We start from the raw sequence: 19,692 nt of genomic DNA, 5'->3' as shown, positions 1-19,692 counted from the left end.
AATCAGAGAGTGAAAAAAGGATGGATTCTCTTTACTGAATCATAACTTAGCTTGAAACACAATCTAGAAATCCTTGACACCACCAGTTTTTTTACAGCTCATGTACTAAAGACCACAATCCACACAGCAGTTCATCCTCTCCTGGGTTTCCTATAGGACCTCAATCAAACTGGCCTCCCAGTTCGTGACCCAGACTAGCAAGAAATCCATCTGGTAGTGTGAGGCTGGGCCACTCCTGCTGGATCCCCATACCACACCCACATCCTAAGTCCAAAGAATCCACTGTCTTTTACTTAAGCAACAAAGATATACAGTAACACAAAACAAATAATAGAGCTTCAAAGACTTCAAAAATCAGCCTGGAGAATGATGGAAGCTTTGGAGACAGGACCCAATTAAATGGCATAATGCTTCTTTATTTCACATTTTGCTCGACACATCCATGCACCCCCAAAACAACACACACACACACACACACACACACACACACACTTCGTTTGCTCCAAGAGCTTAATTAATATTATTGACCAAGTGATTGTAAATAAGAAGGGGAAAAAGGGCCTCCAGAACATATGAGATAACTTTTTAGTACGATACATTTACATACTATTGACACAAACAGGCAAGATTGAGGTGCCCCAAATAATATTTGAGGATACAGAAAGATACATTGGAAAAAAAAGTTTGAAGGGTTTTATTGGTGAAGAGGAAGCTATTAAGGGATGTGACGAATCACTAAGTGGATAATATTAGTGGTAGCAGTAGTATCTTAAACTTCTATGGAACTTTCTATTTAATGGCATTTGTGGTAATTTATTAATAATTAAACATAAACTGTACCTTGATTTCCTATCTCTATAAAATACATATTAAATTTATCCCAGATGTTCATCCCCATTTTCCAACACATCCTCATTGATGTATGTAGTAGAATAGTCTTCCTAGCAAGACTATGGAAGGGGAGAAAGAAATAAAAATTTTATTCAGAGTCTACCATGTGCCAAGATACACTACCAATGTTATTTCATTTAATCCCCACAACAATCATTTGAGCATTATTTTACCATTCCCAAATTTTAAATGAGAAATCAGAGATTTAGAAAGGCAAATAACATTTTTAATGTTTCACTAGAAGGTGGAAGAATTGGTATTTGAATGGAAGTCCATCTGGCTTCAAATTCCAGCAAGCTTCCTTTCCCCTGTGTTAAACTCCTCCCTAATGAATGTAGTATGTAACTGTGAAGAGATTTTCATGGGAAAATTCTCCCCTGTGACCATAATCTAATTTCAAGACTTATTTTAATGGAGAAAATTGACATCAAGTCTCAGAGCAAAGCCTGCTAGTCGAGAAAATCTTTAGGGGAAACTTCTGGAATACTGATGCCTAATAGGTGGTTAGGCAATGGCTTTGCATCCTACTACTAAGTCATTCCCAGACTGAACCTTCCACTAAAATGTGGCTGATTGCGAGTGACTTCCAAATCCAAACAAGCATTTTAGGTCTATTGAATAGATCAATACAGTAATTCACTCCGGGGCCCCTGAAATCATTTGTTTGGACCTGATGTCTATGTAGTCAGATTGAGGTGTATACATTAGCATGTGCAGGGAATTACACAAATAACTTGTGTTGAAAGATGTTAAACCAATTTAGATTGTGTAAAGGAGGCAGTATTTAACTCATTTCCAAGTGACTGGGATTAAATGGGTCATTATAAAGGCAATGCCTTCAACAAGCATCACAAAGGAAAATAAACCTTTTGGCCAAAAGATACACTCCATCATGTACAGATGCTTCAGAATGCAACTGAGCGGAGGCTAGAAAGAAAAAAGTTAAGAAAAGCTAATATAAGTTGAAGGGGTTTTTTTTCTTCTTTTCCTTCTTCTTTTTAATCACTTCTATTTGACAATGAAAGAATCTCCCAAGGGAAATAGTAGAGGACCTGTTGCTTGATTCGCTGAAACTCAGTGGACAAAACACCAGAGGGGAATAATTTTGCCTTAATTCCCAGGAGGAATGAGTCTATGCGGAACTAATAATAATTTTCCATCTTTAATTTTGATGACACAAAAACCAGAGTTATGTGCTTATTTGATCCAGTGTTGGATTGGATTTTAGCGACAACATTTCATACCAAATGAAGTCTGTTAATTATGTGTGCTGGGACACCAGCCAAAAAACTATTACAATAGTCTGAAGGGAATAAAGTAAAAAGTTTTAACATGGATCCTTCCATGAGGAACAGAGAATTGGCAGTAGAAGGAAAATTTCATTACAGCTGAGGTGTGACTCATTTGTCAGGTGTCGAAGTAAAAGATTCTCCAGGAGAGAAACAAAAGAGACTCCTTTGAAAAGAGAGTTAAAAGGAAGTCCTTTGCTGATCAATGAATGACTCAAGCATGCCCATAGACGTACTGCTGATAAGAGTGAAGCCATATAAACATTCATTCATTTATTCAATCATTCAATAAACAGTTATTTGATCAGCAAGTATTTTGCCAGATGCTGTCAATTTTAAGAGGAATAAGACTCCATCCATGTTTTCAAGACAGAAGGACAAAGTGGGGAAAGGAGATATAAATAGATAGTAATAATGTAAGATTTTGAAGTACAGTGAAATGGAAGCCCAGAGAAAGAACATGTCACCTGTCATGGACTGAAGCACAGGGACATCTTCCTAAAGGACAGGAAAACTGAAATAAATCTGGAAATGTGAAGAAAACGTAGCCAACTGGAGAGGACAGTATTCACAAAATGGGAAACTTCATGGGCCAAAGGAAAGAAAGTAAGGCCAGAGCTGTGTTGGGAACTATGAGTAGTTCAGTGTTGAAGCAGAGAGAGCCCTGAAGGGAGAAGGAGAGGCCAGATTATGGTGAGCAACGTGAGTCTTCTTAAGGAGCAAGGACTTCATCCTGGAGACTGACAGGGTAAAGAGAGGACGATGGCAGCTAAACAGAGAAGGGATTGTAATGTTACCAATGTAGAGACAGGGAAATCAACAGGAAATCTCTTACAATAATTATGGCAAGGGATAATAAAAGCCTGATTAAGGAACACTAAGGATAAGAAAGAGGAGACAATCTGAAAAATACCTGAAGGTAAAATGGATACAGCCTGATGATGGACCGGATGTGGAAGAAGATAGTGAAAGAGGAGAAATATCCCAAACCACAGAAGTTTAAATGAGAAAGGAGCAGGGGAAAAATGAAAGGTAACTGTGCTTAGCCACGGGGCCAGGACACAAGCTAAAAAGAAAACGTAACAAAGACGTGTAGGGAGAGACTCTCTGAATAATCATGGTAAATCATGCAACTTTCCTGGGCTAATGTCTTCGTTTTTACTTGTAGTACCTGCATTGACAGCATTGAAGGGATTCTGAGCAAGAATGCCCACAATGTAGATTATTTTGAGCTAAAGGCTCAAATGGAGATCTTGTGGTCTCAAGAGAAACTTTTGCCCCTCCCTTTACTACCTAGAGGAACATAAATTGGATGTCTTTTCCAGAATTAGAATTATTACCAGAGATAAATTTTATCAGAGTGACCCATCTGTATGGCAGAGTGAACATCTAATTACTAAACATCTGCTCTTCTTATTGCCCTGTGAATTGCCCTCCTCCCCTTTGAAGCCCCAGGCCCCTCTCCCATTCCTCAGCACAGGATGGCATATATACCTCATTTTGCCTTTCTGTTTTTGAACCCCTAATGTAAGTGGGATTCCCAAAACATGAAATTAAATTTGATTTTGTTTTGTTTTGTTTTGTTAGTCTGTCTCACGTCAACTTAATTCTTAGACAAGCCGGAAGAATCTTTGAAGAGTAGATGAAAAATGAAAAATTTTCCTTCCCAACACCATCTAAAAACACACCCAGGTTTGTTACATTTGTGTTCTGGTGTTTTGTTTTGTTTCACTGGATAACATATACCTGTATGCTACATATAAAAGTGCCTAAGCACGTTTTGGTTGATTGAATTTGAATCTAAATCTGCTAGTACTTACTGTTCCATGCCTTCTTTAAAGTCAGATGCCAAGCTAGTTCTATAATGCTCTTTTAGGCCCATTATTTTCTTCTCTTTGCTTTATTTTTCTTTCAGTGTCTACAACAGACTGAGACACACTGGAAGTTTCTATCCAATCTGATTATCCTGTAGCACAATTCTGATATGAATCAGCATTTTCATTATATAAATCTCAATTTTCATTTCAAACTACCAGTATTTAAGGCATTACATTTGGAAACTCTGACTCATTCAGAGTTTACCTGTAACTACGAGCTAGGACAATGATAAGAATCAGAACATAATTCTGGTCGCTATTTGAACAGATGGAATATCAACATGGCCTTTCTATTCTAATTTTTACTAATCTGCCCTGACATATAAATTTTCTCATTCATTTAACAAGTATTCTTTGAGCACTACTTTGAGGCCACTGGATGTTTCTGTTGGGGGTTGGGTGGGGTGGGGTGGGGAATAGCAAAGCCTCCTGATATTATGGAACTTAATTCTACAATAGGGAACTATTCAATTAAGTGTGTGTGTGTTTCTGTGTGTGTGTGTGTGTGTGTGTACATGTTTGTGTGGTATTTGTGTGGATAGATAGATAAATGGATGGATGGATGGATAGATAGGTTAAAAACTTAGGCAGATTAAGTTATATTAGGCTGCGGGGGTTTCTTAGGATGTGGGACTTGCATTGTTAAAACCAGAAAAATCCCAGGCAAACCAGGACAAGTTGGTCACCCTAATGTATGAGTGGGGAAACAGAAAGCAATTTTAAAGAGGAAGCTCAGCGTATGCCTAATTGAGAAGATGGTATCTGAGGAAAGTCTTGTTGGAAGTGAAGAAGTTAGACATGCAGTTATCTAGGGGAAAAGCATTCTAGACAGAAGAAAAAGCTCAGGAAAAGGCCCTATACTGGTGACATGTTGGTGTTTATGGACATAGTGAAAATATGTATCATGGACAGACAGTGTCTACAAGGCAGCAAAATTAAGAGTGAGGCTTGAGCCAGGAGAGCAATATTCAAATCTAGGATCTCCTACTTCTTAATAATCTGATATTGGACCTCTCCAAACTCGCAAGAGGAATAATTATACACAATCGGAAATATAAAAACAGTAAGTTTAAATAGTTAGTGATCAGATAAAATTATATTTGTGCTGAATCAACAAATCGAATGAACTTGGACTCAAAATTCATTGTTGCTGTTTTTTAATACCCTTTGAGTCATTTCAACTCTGTCAATATAAGTAAACCCAACATGAAACCAATCAGTATCATTTTTCTTCTACATATTTCTGCTTCTGCCTTAATAATAAAATATGGGTGTGGAAATCCCAAAACCTTCAATAAATATTTGGTATGATCATAATAACCCCAGCCTTAACCCATACCAAGATTAAATCAGTATTTCACACACACACACACACCCCTAGAAACTTGCGTTTTCTCATCATTTTAGTTCTTGTTGACAACTTATCTGGATAATTCACACTGAAGAATATCTTTCGCTGAGAAAGACTTTATATGAATTAGTTAGAGCTATTGTTTTCAGTAAACCATGCAATTGTATTACATTTTATATTCATTTTGCATGTTGTGGACAGCATTTACCTGTTCAGCTAGAGTGAATACTTCAAATAAAACTAGATTTACAGAGCCCAAATCTTTCCTTCCTGGTCATTTTCGACTCAAGGATACATTTTGGCCTAACATGAACCAAATCACAACAGAAGTCTCTTCCTTTTCATTCTTTACCACATCCTAAGCAATTCCTCCAAGGACTTCCTCAGAGTTATCTGCAGATGGGAAAGGCAATTCACAATGCAATAAAATTTATAGCTCATAAAATTATGAATAAGCCAAACGTTAAAAAAGAAAAGTTAAACTAGGTTTAAAATGATTTTTATAATATCAGCCAAATGAATTGACACAGAAAATGAATTGCAAATGTAAGGGAATGCAACAACTAAATGTTCTGTGCTCTCTGGGTGTTAAATGGAGACTGTCAGCACAGCACAAAGAGATTCAGGAAATAGTCATTGATTTCTCTCAGTAGAGGTGGCCAAAGTAAGGCCCAAAGTAGATTCTTTAAAGCAGGTTAACTGGGTATGACTATAAGTACACAAGTCAAAAAAAACGAGGTATTTGGAAATTAGATGATGAGGTGAAATGAGTCAACCCAAATCATCTGTGTGGCTATTTTTGTTAAAAACGATAAAAATACAAGCAAATAAAGAATTAAACAATCTAAACCTTTCTTTCTCTCCATACCTGAAGTTCTTTTTAAAAAGAAATATTAGAATACTTAGCAATATTACAATAACTTCAGTCTTTCACTTCACTAACCTACTTACCATGGATATCCTTGGCAACAATGACATCAGTATCTAGAAGGATGGTTCATGAGAGCAGATATTATAAATATCTAATCCAGAATTGTCAAGCCCCCCACAAGGAAGTGTCCTTTGTGGTCTTCTTTTCTTCCTATACACAACTTTCCTGGATGACCTCATCTATTCTCTTCACTCTAATGATAATCTATACATTGATGATTCCCAAATCAACATCATTACAGCTCATATTCTTGTGCCCCAGGCCCATATTTCTTCTATCGACATCTGAATGTTTCTCAGTAACTTCAACCATATGCCTATATTCAAGCTCAATATCTGGCCCCAACCGGCTCTTTCTTCTGTATTTTCTATCCCAGTTAAACATCATTCATCCAAATGGGTGTGGGGGCCCAGAAAAGGGGGAATGAAGTCATCTTTTATGCATCCTTCTGGGACCATTATCCCCAGGCCATTCCAACCAGTCAGCATTTTTGGGCATCAATATCTAAGGCATGTCTTTTGAGTTACTCTTTCTGTCCATCTCTATTATTACTTGCTCATTCCCGGCTTTTCTCCTACTTATCCCTGTATCACTGGGGTCTGCCCTGTGAAAACTCTGTTTCTGAAGCTCCCTCACCAATTGGTTTCTGCTTCAGTTTGATCAGGGTGATTGGCACATGTGGAAAAGTGAGGCCTGGAGGAGGGGGAAGACCAGGTTATTCTCAGCCACACAGTCACCCAAATATTCCAGTATCAGACTTCAGGGTTTTGCTCATACTCTGGATAGAATTCTTTTTCACCTTCTCCAAAAGACAAGTTCCCACTTTGTTCAGGCCCAGCTCAAATATCAATGGATTGTCTCCTCACCTCACCTCTTATATAGGCATCTTATATAAGTATCAAGTAACACAATCTGAGCACTTGGAAAACACCTTCAGTATAGCACTTACATTATAATGTACCAATGAAATTGGTTCCTCATCAAAGATATTAAGTCACATAAGGTACATTTTATTTCTCATCTAACTTGACATTTGAAATTCAGTTCTTTTTAAATCTACTGGGCAATCCCACCCTTGCTGCCATTCCCACTTTCTTCCTACATTTCCACTTACACAACTCTTTTTCTGTCTTAAATATTAAAACTCTCCAAGATGTTTCGTATTGCCTTTGTTTTTCTCTCCCCACCCTTCTTGAAAGGCATCAATCACTTTTATGTTTCCATCTAGCATCGGTAAATAGATGACTCAATCTGTATCTCTGGTCCATGTTTGCCTGCATAACTTCAGATACGAATATACTGGATATCTCTTTCTGTATGATCCATAGGCTTCTCAAAAGCCTCATAACAAACTTAATTCATTATTTTCCTCAATCCCATCAAGTTTCCCACCACAAAGTCCCTCCACCAACCTGTGTCTTAGGAAACATCATTGTGACATTTCTCCAACCAGAAGCCTGGGAGTCAAAATTGATTTCTCCTCCTCTAGCACAGGTATTTAAATCAGCCAGAAATATTTATACATTTCCCTCTTTAATGACTCACTAATGTGTACCCTGTTTTCTATCCCCATTAAAACACCCTTAAATAGACATATGAAAAGATGTATACCATCACCAATCATCAGGAAATGCAAATCAAAACTACAATGAGATATCATCTTATACCTCTTATACCTGTCAGAATGGCTAGAATCAAAAAGACAAGAAATAACAAGTGTTATCAAGGATGTGGAGAAAAAGGAACCCTTGGGCACTCTTGGTGGAAAAGCAAATTGGTGCAACCACTGTGGGAAACAGTATGAAAATTTCTTTGAAAATCAAAAATAGAGAACAGAATTACCATATGATCCAGTAATTTCACCGTTGAGTATTTAGCCCAAGAAAACAAAAACACTAATTTAAAAAGCTATGCGCACCCCTACGTTTACTGCAGCATTATTTGCAATAGCCAAGATACGGAAGTAATCCAACTGTCCATCCATAGATGAGTGAATAAGGAAGATGTAGTATATATAACGGAATATTGGTCATAAAAAATGAATGAAATCTTGCCATTCATAACAACATGAATGGACCCGAAGGGTATAATACTAAGAGAAAGAAGTCAGATAGACAAATACCAGATGATTTCACTCACATGTTTTAAAAAAAAATAAACCAACAACAACAACAAAAAAGAGAGACAAGCAAACAAAGAAAAAAAACAGACTCTTAAATGCAGAGAACAAACTGGTGGTTACCAAAGGGGAGGTGGGTGGGGGATGGGTGAAACAGATAAAGGAGATTAAGAGTACACTAGTGATGAGCACAGAGTAATGTATAGAAATGTGGAATCATTATATTGTATACCTGAAACTAAAATAACACTGTATGTTAATTACAATTCAATACAAAAAGAACAAGAAAAAAAGAAAATGTCCTGGAAATTCTAAAACACACAGCCACCTCGTCGGTTGGAATGGGGACAGGGAGAATTTTCCACACTGAAGTCCTCCTCACATTGTCCAGTAGCCACTGTGGTATCTCTTCAGGAGGTCTGGAGGAAATGAAGCTCTTTCCTCACTGTGCATACACTGCAGTCCTCCAAAAGAATGTGCAGGTGCTCCGTATGGCTCAGTAATGTTGAGTTTGCTTGCCCGTGTTGGCTGTTGGGCTCAGCACAGAGCACTCAGAATTCAGTGTATCAGTGGACATGCGCCCTCTGCCGGCTATCAAGGGCAGTGCCAGAATGCTCTCGGTTCGCTGGGGGTGGATGTGCACCCCCACACACTCAGCCACTACTACTAATATATATTTAATATCAAATGAAGAAAACCACTATGCTGAAACAAAAAGCATCTTGGTATAAACAGATGTTTAAAAATACCCCTAGGGGCGCCTGGGTGGCACAGCGGTTAAGCGTCTGCCTTCGGCTCAGGGCGTGATCCCGGCTCCGGGATCGAGCCCCACGTCAGGCTCCTCTGCTGAGAGCCTGCTTCTTCCTCTCCCACTCCCCCTGCTTGTGTTCCCTCTCTCGCTGACTGTCTCTATCTCTGTCAAATAAATCAATAAAATCTTAAAAAAAAAAAAATAAAAATACCCCTAAATAGACTCTCATCACTTATCACCAAGATTGCTTCTATACTAACCAGTTTCTATGGCCTCCTGTCCATTCTTCACATTGCTGCTAGAAACATGTTCCTCATTGCTCCCTAGAATATAGTTCTGACTCCATCAATCCATAGGTGGAAACTTTTGATGGCATTCTCCTAACTTTGGAATAAAAGCTATGCTCTTTATCATGACAAAAGGCTCCACAATTTCACCTCATCTAACTTATCTTTCAGCACCCCTTCTTTTCATTGTGCTCTAGTACCATCAAAATATCTGCAGTTCTCAAACTCTCTCTTTGGTTTCACGTATTATTGCCTGTGACTCACTCCTCCCTCTTCCCAGAATGCACTTCCCTTCTTTCTTGGCCTGGTAACCCATTGCTCTTCATTGAGATTTCTTTTTTTTTTTTTTTTAAGATTTTATTTATTTATTTGACCGAGAGAGAGAGACAGCCAGTGAGAGAGGGTACCACAAGCAGGGGGAGTGGGAGAGGAAGAAGCAGGCTCCCAGTGGAAGAGCCTGATGTCGGGCTCGATCCCAGAACTCTGGGATCACGCCCTGAGCCGAAGGCAGACGTTTAACGACTGAGCCGCCCAGGAGCCCCTTCATTGAGATTTCAATGAAATCTTTTTGAATACAATCACATTAAGGTGTATTTTATCTGTTATCCCATAGTGCCCTGTGCATCCTTCTATGAGAACAGTTGTCACTGTTTTCTAATTTTATATTTATTTCAATCTGTACCATCAGACTATGAATTCCACAGGCCAGATCTGTGTCTTTTTCTTTGACAGTTTTCACGCTGTTTGTGAAAACCTTGAAAGGTTTGGTCTTTGTTCTCTTGGAATTTTATAATTTAAATAGATACATAGTTGCATATATGAGTTTAATATCAGAGTTCATTATATGGACAAGACAGATAGGATCTAACTATTCCTACAAAATAGTTCAACACTCCCCTTACCCTCCATGGTTTTAGAGATAACATTGTTCCCATTTGTGGATGCTGTTTTACAATACAAAAACTTTTCTAAAATCTGTATCAAGAGCTAGGAAATGAATCAGAAAAAGACATCTCACTCTATGAGATAACCCGCTCTAATTTCCTCATTAGTGAAAACGACATCATCATAAAGAATATCTGCCAACAATCTGATATAAAAATGTACATGCATCATGAAAAATAATTGCTGTTCAATTACTACTGAATTATAAAGCCGTCGTACAGGTGCAATAATGCAAGAGCTTTGAAAGTATGAAAAACTGCTTAGCTTAGGTAATTACATGTGTTTGAATAAAGTCCCCAGAATAAAATTTGCAGCGTTTGAAAAAACAATAAAATCAGAACCAAAGTGCTATTTATAGCTATATATTTTTAAATTTTCTGTTTTTTTTTTCTCTTTGTATAAATTTTTGAAATTAACTCCAGGCCAGAGAAAGAGAGCCAAGTAGAAGCTCTTCCTTTGCTTTCCACCTTCCCCACCTCTCAAATGGGATCCACAGGGATAGTACTACGAAGATAGAAATGTAGCCATAACCAAGGTAATTGTATCTTTTTCAAAAGTTAAATCTTACTTATGCCCTCTGAATAGTTTACATATACAAAGGGAAAAATTTATGGGAAGACAATTCCATTACTATTGTGAAAGGGATATATTTCTTGTAAATTTCCAAGGTGTTTAGCAAGGGAAATTAGAATCAGAGAACCAGAAAGGGCTTTAAATCTCATCTACTCCAAGGCCCTTAGTCACTGTTTAAGAAAACAGAGGTCCTAAAAATTTTATTGTACACATTTGTGTAGACAGTGGGAGAACTGGGTCTAAAAGCATTTCTACAATATTATAGATTTGATTGAGCATAAGCTCTATTGTTCCAGGTCAGTTTCTAATTTTCGAAGTACTCAAACTTCAAAGCTCTAAGATATATTTTCACCCAACTGTAATGTTATAAAAATAAAATTAGACTGGCAGCAAAAGGACATGAATTTATGGCAGGATAGGCTATTAATTAGTTAAAATAGCTTAGACTAGTCATTTCACCTCTCAGACCTTCAGCTGTAAAACACTGTGAAACAAGGAGCTTGGCCAAAATGCCCTCTTCCAGATCTAACATTATATAATTTTGAAATTAAAGGATAGTTGGTCTAAAATTATGGGTTTCTAAAATGAGATATCGCCAGTCCTATCTGTGTATCCACCATCTGCAATCCTCCCCCAACAATGGTAAGACACCTTCCTTAAGGGCGCCATCATTCCTTTAAATCAGGTCTGTTAACTTATGGCCAAGCTCATATTCTAAGCAAACGACTGGTTTAAGAGTGGGGGGGCGAGAGTGGAGGGTTTAACATTCATCATTATGTTAAGTTTTCAAGACCAGTGCTACAGAATTTAATTATTTCCTCCTACATATTTTCCCCAAAACTGGTGCAGGCAAAACCCAAATCTGAGATGAATGACAGAGAATTGGTTTCACCTTCTCATTGATTAACATAGCACATGATCCAACTGCTTTCATTTTTCTTTTAATGAAAATATAATCTAGTGTTAAAATAACAGCCACATTGTTTAGTTTACTGCAAGAAATAAGAGGAAGTGACTCAAAGAAATTAAAATTAAATTAGATTCGTATTTTGTAATTAATTTTAAAACAACTAAAGCATGTCCATTTTCCTATTTTATTAAAAACTTTAGCTTTTTCTCCAGAAAAAGGTTATTGTTCTAGCTTATGTTTAGCATTTGCTACAGTCTCCTACAGCCTTCACTAGGCCCCTTCCTTGGGGGTGGCGTAGTGCCCCATAAATTCTCATGAAATTTAAATGGCACTCAATAGAGGTGATTAACTAGAAAGCAATGTTCTAAGCTTTCTTTGCTTTGGGAATGTTTAATATTGTTATACAAAGCTTCATTGGAAGATACCTTTCACCTGGGCTTAAAGCAAGAAGTAACTCTTTCCACATGCACGAAGAAAGCAAATTGGATTCCCCTCTTTCATGGCCAATTGAATATGCTGTTGGGGCCTCAAATTCGATCTGTCATACAGTAAAGTCATTTTCCTTTACCCCAGGTCTGTTCCTTTGTGCTGCATAACAAAACTATCCACTGACTTGTCTACACTAACAAGCTGCCCATCATCCTTAATGCCCTTACTTCCTCATGCCACACATCCAAGGAGCCCTAAAGTTTCTGTGTCTGATTTTCTATCAAATCCTAGTATTTTTTTGCATTTATTTTTGCCTAGATTACTATACGAGTACTTTAGGTGGTGGTGGTGGGAAAAAGAAGTAGCTAGAAATTATTGGGTCTTGCCAGTACCTCTTAACTCATACCCATACTTCTGATCTTGAGTAGGAAAAAAAATTATTTGTATGAAAAACTTTAGTCCTTCATACCTTGCTTCTGGTAGAAATTCATTCTACTTAGATAAGTCTGTCATATGGAAGAAAAATGACTTCAAGAACCGGTCAAAATTCTGTCTCATAAAGCCATTTATGATGTTTTTTTCTTATCTTTTTAGCTTTAACACTCATGTCTCTCCAAATCCTTGCAGCTCCCTGATCCACACCTTCTGAATCTGCTCTTGCCTCAAAGCATTAAAAATAACTTCTTAGGTCCTTCAAGAGTAAAAGCTCTCTGTTAGATGCACCCCTCACCTTCCATATTTTCCCCAGGCTGAATTCTGTCCCTCAGAAGAACCCAAGCAGAGATATTGCTTCAATGGGAACCTTTCTGTGAACTTGCTGAGGTTGGGGTCCCAGCTCTGCTGTACGCTCTGTGGCAATTTCTCTTTCCTCCATCATGGCACACAGCTCACTGGACTGTAGTTCTTGCTTGATAATATTCCTTACTACATTGTAAGCCCTGGAAAACCAAGCCTGGTGTTTTGTCATCATGGGATCCTCAGGGCCTGGCTTCAACTAGGCGCTTAATAAATATTTGGTCACAGTCAGATAAGGTCCACTGGTGCATAGGATTGTTTTTGTTTCCGTCATAACGTCCCAAGGACGTGTAATCCTAAACCATTCTTTCATTTCTTCATTTGGGAAGTCATTTATCCATTCAAAATGTTTTAATATATAGGCTTCAAGTAGATTTCACCCAGTTATTAGAGTCAAGATCCTGGTAGCAGACTGGGAAAAACTACACAAATAGCACTCCTTGCAAAACTCTGATGGAATACAGGTTATTTGTGTCTGAATATGGCAAACGGCACAGCCGCTCTCAGCCCCTAGACACATGCTTAAACAACGAGTACATTCCAGGCAGTGTGCTAGGCAGCGGGGGTGTAAAGACAAATAAGAAACTGCTCCTGTTCTCCAAGATCTCATAGTCAGTGAGGAAAAGAGTCATGCAAGCTAATTAATATAACATAACATATGTATCGAGAGAGAGAGAGAAAGAGATACAGTGTTTTAAGAGCACAGAAAAGACTCTGAGAATCAGAGGAGACTCTACTGAGGATGTGATACTTAAAGCTGAGTTTTAAGGAATGAAAAGAGGCTCCCTGAGTGGAAAAGTGTTCCAGGCAGAAGCAATGGCATGTGAGAAGCATGAAAAGATGAAAGAGCAGAGCCTAGTCATGAAACTGTGAGCATGTGATCCAGCTCCACCGCAGACTGGCAAGGGAAGGTTCTCGTCACAAGGCAGCAACCTGATCAGCAGAGGCCTCATGTGCCAGCAAAGAATGTTTAATTTAATCACTTAGTCTAAAGGAGTTGTTCACAGACTTGAAGGAAGCACAGGAGCACATTGGTCAAATTCAAAATAAAAGTTTCTGGAAGGTTTAGGGAGAATTAAATAGAAGAATGTTTCCCAATATCTTGGAATTGGAAATGATTTTAGGTGATATGTAGCTTGGGCATTAAATAGGGTAGAAGTCTGTGGGGGGGGGAGGTGGTTTTTTTGTATAATATCTTTCCATATTTTTATTGTAGAAAAGAAAAAGCCTCTGTTCAGTGTAAGCTCTGGAGTCAGAGCACCCAGGTTGAAGTCTCTGCTCTATAATTAATTATCCTGAATAAGTTAATTGTATTCTGTGCCTCAGTTTCCATAACTGTAAAATGGGGTTCATAAAACTAGCATTTACATCACCAAATGGTTTCAAAGATAAATGAATTAATTCTTAGAATAGAGCCTGACCAAAAAAGCACTTAAAAAACATTAGCCATTATTTTTAATTAGGATTATTATATTTATTTTACCTTCTATTATGGCAAGTGATGCCATTTATAGTAATAATTAAAATTTCCTGTTAAATAGACTTACTTGATTTTAAAGAACAAATCATTCTAACCAATACTACTAAGGAAATAATATAATAAGAAAAAATCGGAACAAGCAGAGGGATAAGAGATTCCACAGGTATGGCAAACAGGTGAAACTAATGTACATGTGACTGGGGTTGAGATCAAAGGAAGCCGTACTGGAGGCCGTGAGAAGGGGAGAAAGGGTAAAAGTTCAAATTTAGATCAGAGCAGAAAAGGTGAAGAAGAAAAAGATGGATTTGTGAAATATTTAGAAGGTTGAGTTGACAGTATTTCCCTTCTCTCAAAGTCTAGATAGAGCCTGGCACGTGGTAAGAACTCAGTAAATATTTCCTGTGAAAAGGTAGACAAAATAGGTAAGGAAACACTAAAGAAAAAGTCTAAGACATCGCACAGTTTTCCAGTTAGAATATCTGAGTAGGTGGTGATTTTAAAGAAGGTAGAGCAAGAGAGGAGGAGGGCTTGGAAAGAAGATGATGAGTTAGCATAGGATGTGATGAGTTTGAATTTTTCAGCAGAAATCTAGATGGAGATGTCCGTCAGCTAATCAGAAACTCAGGACAAATGTTTTGGTTACACATGTAGATTTGGGAGCTATCGACTCCATTCTTAAGGACGTCTTTGTTTTTCCTTCATGATCAAAACAGAAAGACAAGACAGAAAAAGGGGGATGGTGTGGATGGTGTCTATCAGTCAGGGTTCTCCAGAGAAACAGAACCAAAAGGATACACATTAATGCAGTAAGAGATTTATTTTAAGGAATGGGCTCACATGATTGTGGAAGCTTCCTGAGTCCAAAATCTGATTGAGGACTCTGGGAGGCTTGAGACTCAGGAGAAATTTACAGTGCTGGAGCAAAGGCTGTCTGCTGAAAACCAGGAAGAGCCAGTATTACCGGGAAGTCCAAAGGCAATCTCCTTAAGGATCACCTCTTGCTTAGGGGAGTCAGCCTTTTGTTCTCTTCTGGCCTTCAATTGATGGGATCAAGCAATCTCCTTTACTTAAAGTCAGTGATTAAAACGTAAATCTCATCCAAAAATGCCTTCACAAAGACATCCAGAATATTGTTTGGCCAAATTATCTGGGCACTATGGCCCAGCCAAATTGACATATAAAATTATTACAGTATAAATGTGATAAATCATTCTCGTCTTACTTTATACAAATACACCTTCTACGTAGATTTCAGTGCAATAGCAAAATTCATAACAGTCATTAGTGGTAAGGAAGAAAATCCCCTTAGGAGTACAATGGCCTTCATTCTTAGTTATCCTCAGAAAAAGAAGAATGGAACATTTTCTTCATACTTGGGACTGCATGAGCTATTATCTGCTGGAGTCTGAAGTAATTCTCCTTCACATTAGATAGAAGGATCGGGGCAGAAACACACACAATTGCCAGAACCTCTGTGTAATGGAAGAGTAAAGACTAACACAGAGAATGTCTTTCCTAAAACAAAACTACAGCCCTATATGTACCTTTGCATTTCCACTTTACAGCTTGAACAATGCAGGAAAAATTTCACTCCAAGTCTTTGATGCCCAATTTTTAATAATTAAGTTATAGTTAAGACCAGTCCTTCATGTGCTTGACAATGCTCAAACCGGTTTTCTACCAAACTTTATAGTCAACGGAATAATGGAGTTGATAGGCCTAAAAGAATAAATATCTTCAAATAACCTTTGTGCTTATCATATACAGAGAATTATTGAGTTAGAAAAGCTCTTCCCTTAAAAATGCTTATTAAGTGTTTACAGGACCTATGAAAAGTCATTCCGCAAATGTACATAAAATTTGAAAGTGTTACAGTAACACATTGTAAAACCATTTTAGAAAATACTACAGTTTTCTCAAAATCTATAGTCAACTTGGAGATTATAAAAATACTTTATAATCCTTCATTGCTAAAAACAGCCTCCTTAAAAGCAGGGCTTCCACGTCTGGTACGTTCCTGCAGCCCTCATGGGATCTGATGCATTCACACTCTGGATGCTTAGTAAAAACCATGGAAGATCATTAGCTCATCAAATGAGCCTCTGACTAATTTTCCATATTAAATAAGATACATTTTCCAATACCTGTTAAGTAGGGTCAACATTATCACCCCACACATTGACTTATGACTTTCATTTCTCCAGTGAAGAATTCTAGTGTTGGGGCACCTGGGTGGCTCAGTTGGTTAAACGTCTGGCTTCAGCTCAGGTCATGATCCCCGGGTCAGGCTCCCTGATTGGTGGGGAGCCTGCATCTCCCTCTCCTTCTGTTCCTCCCTCTCCCTCTCTCTCTCTGTCAAAATAAGAAAATAAAATCTAAAAAAAAAAAAAAAAAAAAAGAATTCTAGTGTTAAGTATAGTCTTTGCATTCCAAAAACAACATGGGCTTTTCAATTAAAAAAAAAAATGCCTGAAGTTTGTATTGCAATTTGACTTATATCAACACGCCTGAAAACTTTCCCACATTTTAACCCAGTAATACTGTTAAATACTGGCCTACGAATATAATGTGGGTTTCTTAAATTCCACATATGAGTGAAATCATATGGTATTTGTCTTTCTCTGACTGACTTATTTCGCTTAGCATAACACCCTCTAGTTCCATTCACATTGTTGCAAATGGCAAAATTTCATTCTTTTGATGGCAGAGTATATATAAGATCTCTCTATTTGTCAGTTGATGGACACTTGGGCTCTTTACATAATTTGGCGATTGTGGAAAAAACAAACGATCACAGGGGGAAACAAGAGAGAGGAAAACTAAGAAGCAGACTCTTAACTATAGAGAACAACTAAGGATTACCAGATGGATAGTGGGGGGACAGGTTAAAGAGGTGATGGGGATTAAGGAGTGCCTTGTGATGAGCACTGGGTGTTATATGTAAGTGTGGAATCACTAAACTGTACACCTGAAATGAATATTACACTGTATGCTAACTCCAATTGAAAGAAAAATTTTTTAAAGAATATAATGTGGGAATGGGGGAAGTTTTATGAACAAATATTCATTCCAGCATTGTTTATAAAGGTGTTTTTTTCTTTTAGATGTGCATTTATAATCAAAAGTTAAAGAACATCTGGGTTATAACTGATCTAAGACAAAATTAAGCAACCAAAAATGGAGGAATAGTTAAGTGAATGATGTATCTATTAATACAACCATAAAAATTTATGTTCACAAAGACTTCATAGCAGAATGTTAAATTACCTACAAAAGGGATAGAAAATGCATTATACAGTAGTTGCATATAATTATATAATTTAAATATTTAAAGTCTATTAATAAAAAATAGTCTTGGGGGGAAACATCAAAATAAATTTCTGCGAAAACTTTCGCTTTATTTCTATTTCTAGATTATTTTCCACGTTGGGTCCAGTGTACATACATTGCTATTAAAATGGAGGAAAAATGTGATTTTATTAAGGGAGGTGGAGGCAGAAAGAGAGCAAGCCTGAGGTCTGGGGCAGGTGGAAGTACACACGAAGCTAAAGGATGCGTAAGCCTCCACTCAAGGGCTCAAGTTTGTTGATAAAGATGATGGTATTCAGTATTCCCTGCCAAGTGTTATTCTCAAGTGGAACTGGTAGTTGTCCTTTATGCTCCCCCTGGGCTTGGTATTGAGAAATAGCAGTAAAAAAGAGGTGTTTTCCCATTGCTTTAACTCTACTCAGCAAATGCTGTTGCTCTCCCTGACTCAACCATCTCCAAACCACAGGTTGCCACTACCTGTGGCCTGTTTGGAGACAAGGGCACACACTGTAGCTGAAGAATTCAAACACGCTTATCAGCAGGCCCTGGAAAGGGTTAGGACTACCCTACTTATGATATAATCCTGCAGGAGTACTTTGTCGGGTGCCAGTTAAATATATACCCAGTGGCTGGGGAAAAACTTTCTCTGCATCTGGGGCAAACAACAACGTAAAGTATCACTTAGGGTTCTCTGCCAAGCACAGAAATCAAACATGGCTGCCTTAGGCAAACTACAACTGATGGAAAGTGAGCCCTTTACAGAGGAAAAGCTAATCATGTCTCCTGAAGGATAAGAACCAGGATGACACTGACTTTTCCATCAGAACCTCAGAAACAGTCCCTTTTCTGACAGCTGCCATCTGAATAACTCAGCTTCCAATTCCAAACTGGAGTCGCTCCCCTCATGATTAAAATTCTTGGGGAAAAAATGTAAGAGGATTGCCTTGGACCATGTGTTGATTCCTTTGGCCAGAAGAAAACCCCACCAGGATCTCATGGAATAGAGGGAAGTTATTCCCCAAAGGTAAGATGTGTGTTGCGTCTTACCCTAGGTGGTCCCCGTTTGTATCTATTTTTCAGGAATAACTATAAATAGCTTCATTTTCACTCACAGAAGCGTCCAAGTTGAGATAATAAATTGCATGATCACTCGACACAAGGAAAAAAAAATAGGGCATTGTTACCTAAGAGGGGGAAGTGATGCTGAGCAGATGAAAATAGAATGAAACTATTAGAAGGAATTGAAGCAGAGTGTTTGCTCCCAATCTCTCCGGTCAGAAGATAAGAATCAGAGTCAAAAGCCCTTATCACTCTTTTGCTTCTGACTCCAATATAAAGTTTGCATTCCTATACTCACTCCCTGTGTGTTGAATTATTATGACTTGAACCCAAGAGTTCCATCTCCTTGTCTTCCTATGTCCTTGCAGCTAAATCCCTAAATGTTCAAGAGTTCTCTTTTGCTGCTGCTTTTTTAGCTTAATTGGTGCCCTCCTGCTTTCCAAAATAGAATGCTAACTTCCATTCACCCAGCTGGAGGAAGGTCAGGGTGATACCAGATCCAATATTCCCCAAAGCATGTGTAGGATGGCTGCGGCATCCCTGCTGCTGACTTCATAATAAGGAGTCAAAAAGCACCTTTTGATTCTGATTTCCTCCGAGAGGCTGTTCTACAAGCATGGGGTCAACTTAAAGGAAAAGAGTTTTTGTTTAATATTTTCTCCTTTCATTAGTGCACTTAAATTACTTTCTTGCAAA

Source organism: Ailuropoda melanoleuca, chromosome 16, assembly GCF_002007445.2.
Source record: "Ailuropoda melanoleuca isolate Jingjing chromosome 16, ASM200744v2, whole genome shotgun sequence".
Taxonomy (NCBI): Eukaryota; Metazoa; Chordata; class Mammalia; order Carnivora; family Ursidae; genus Ailuropoda; species Ailuropoda melanoleuca.
The sequence above is the reverse complement of the archived record's forward strand: the minus strand, read 5'-3'. Positions refer to the sequence as shown.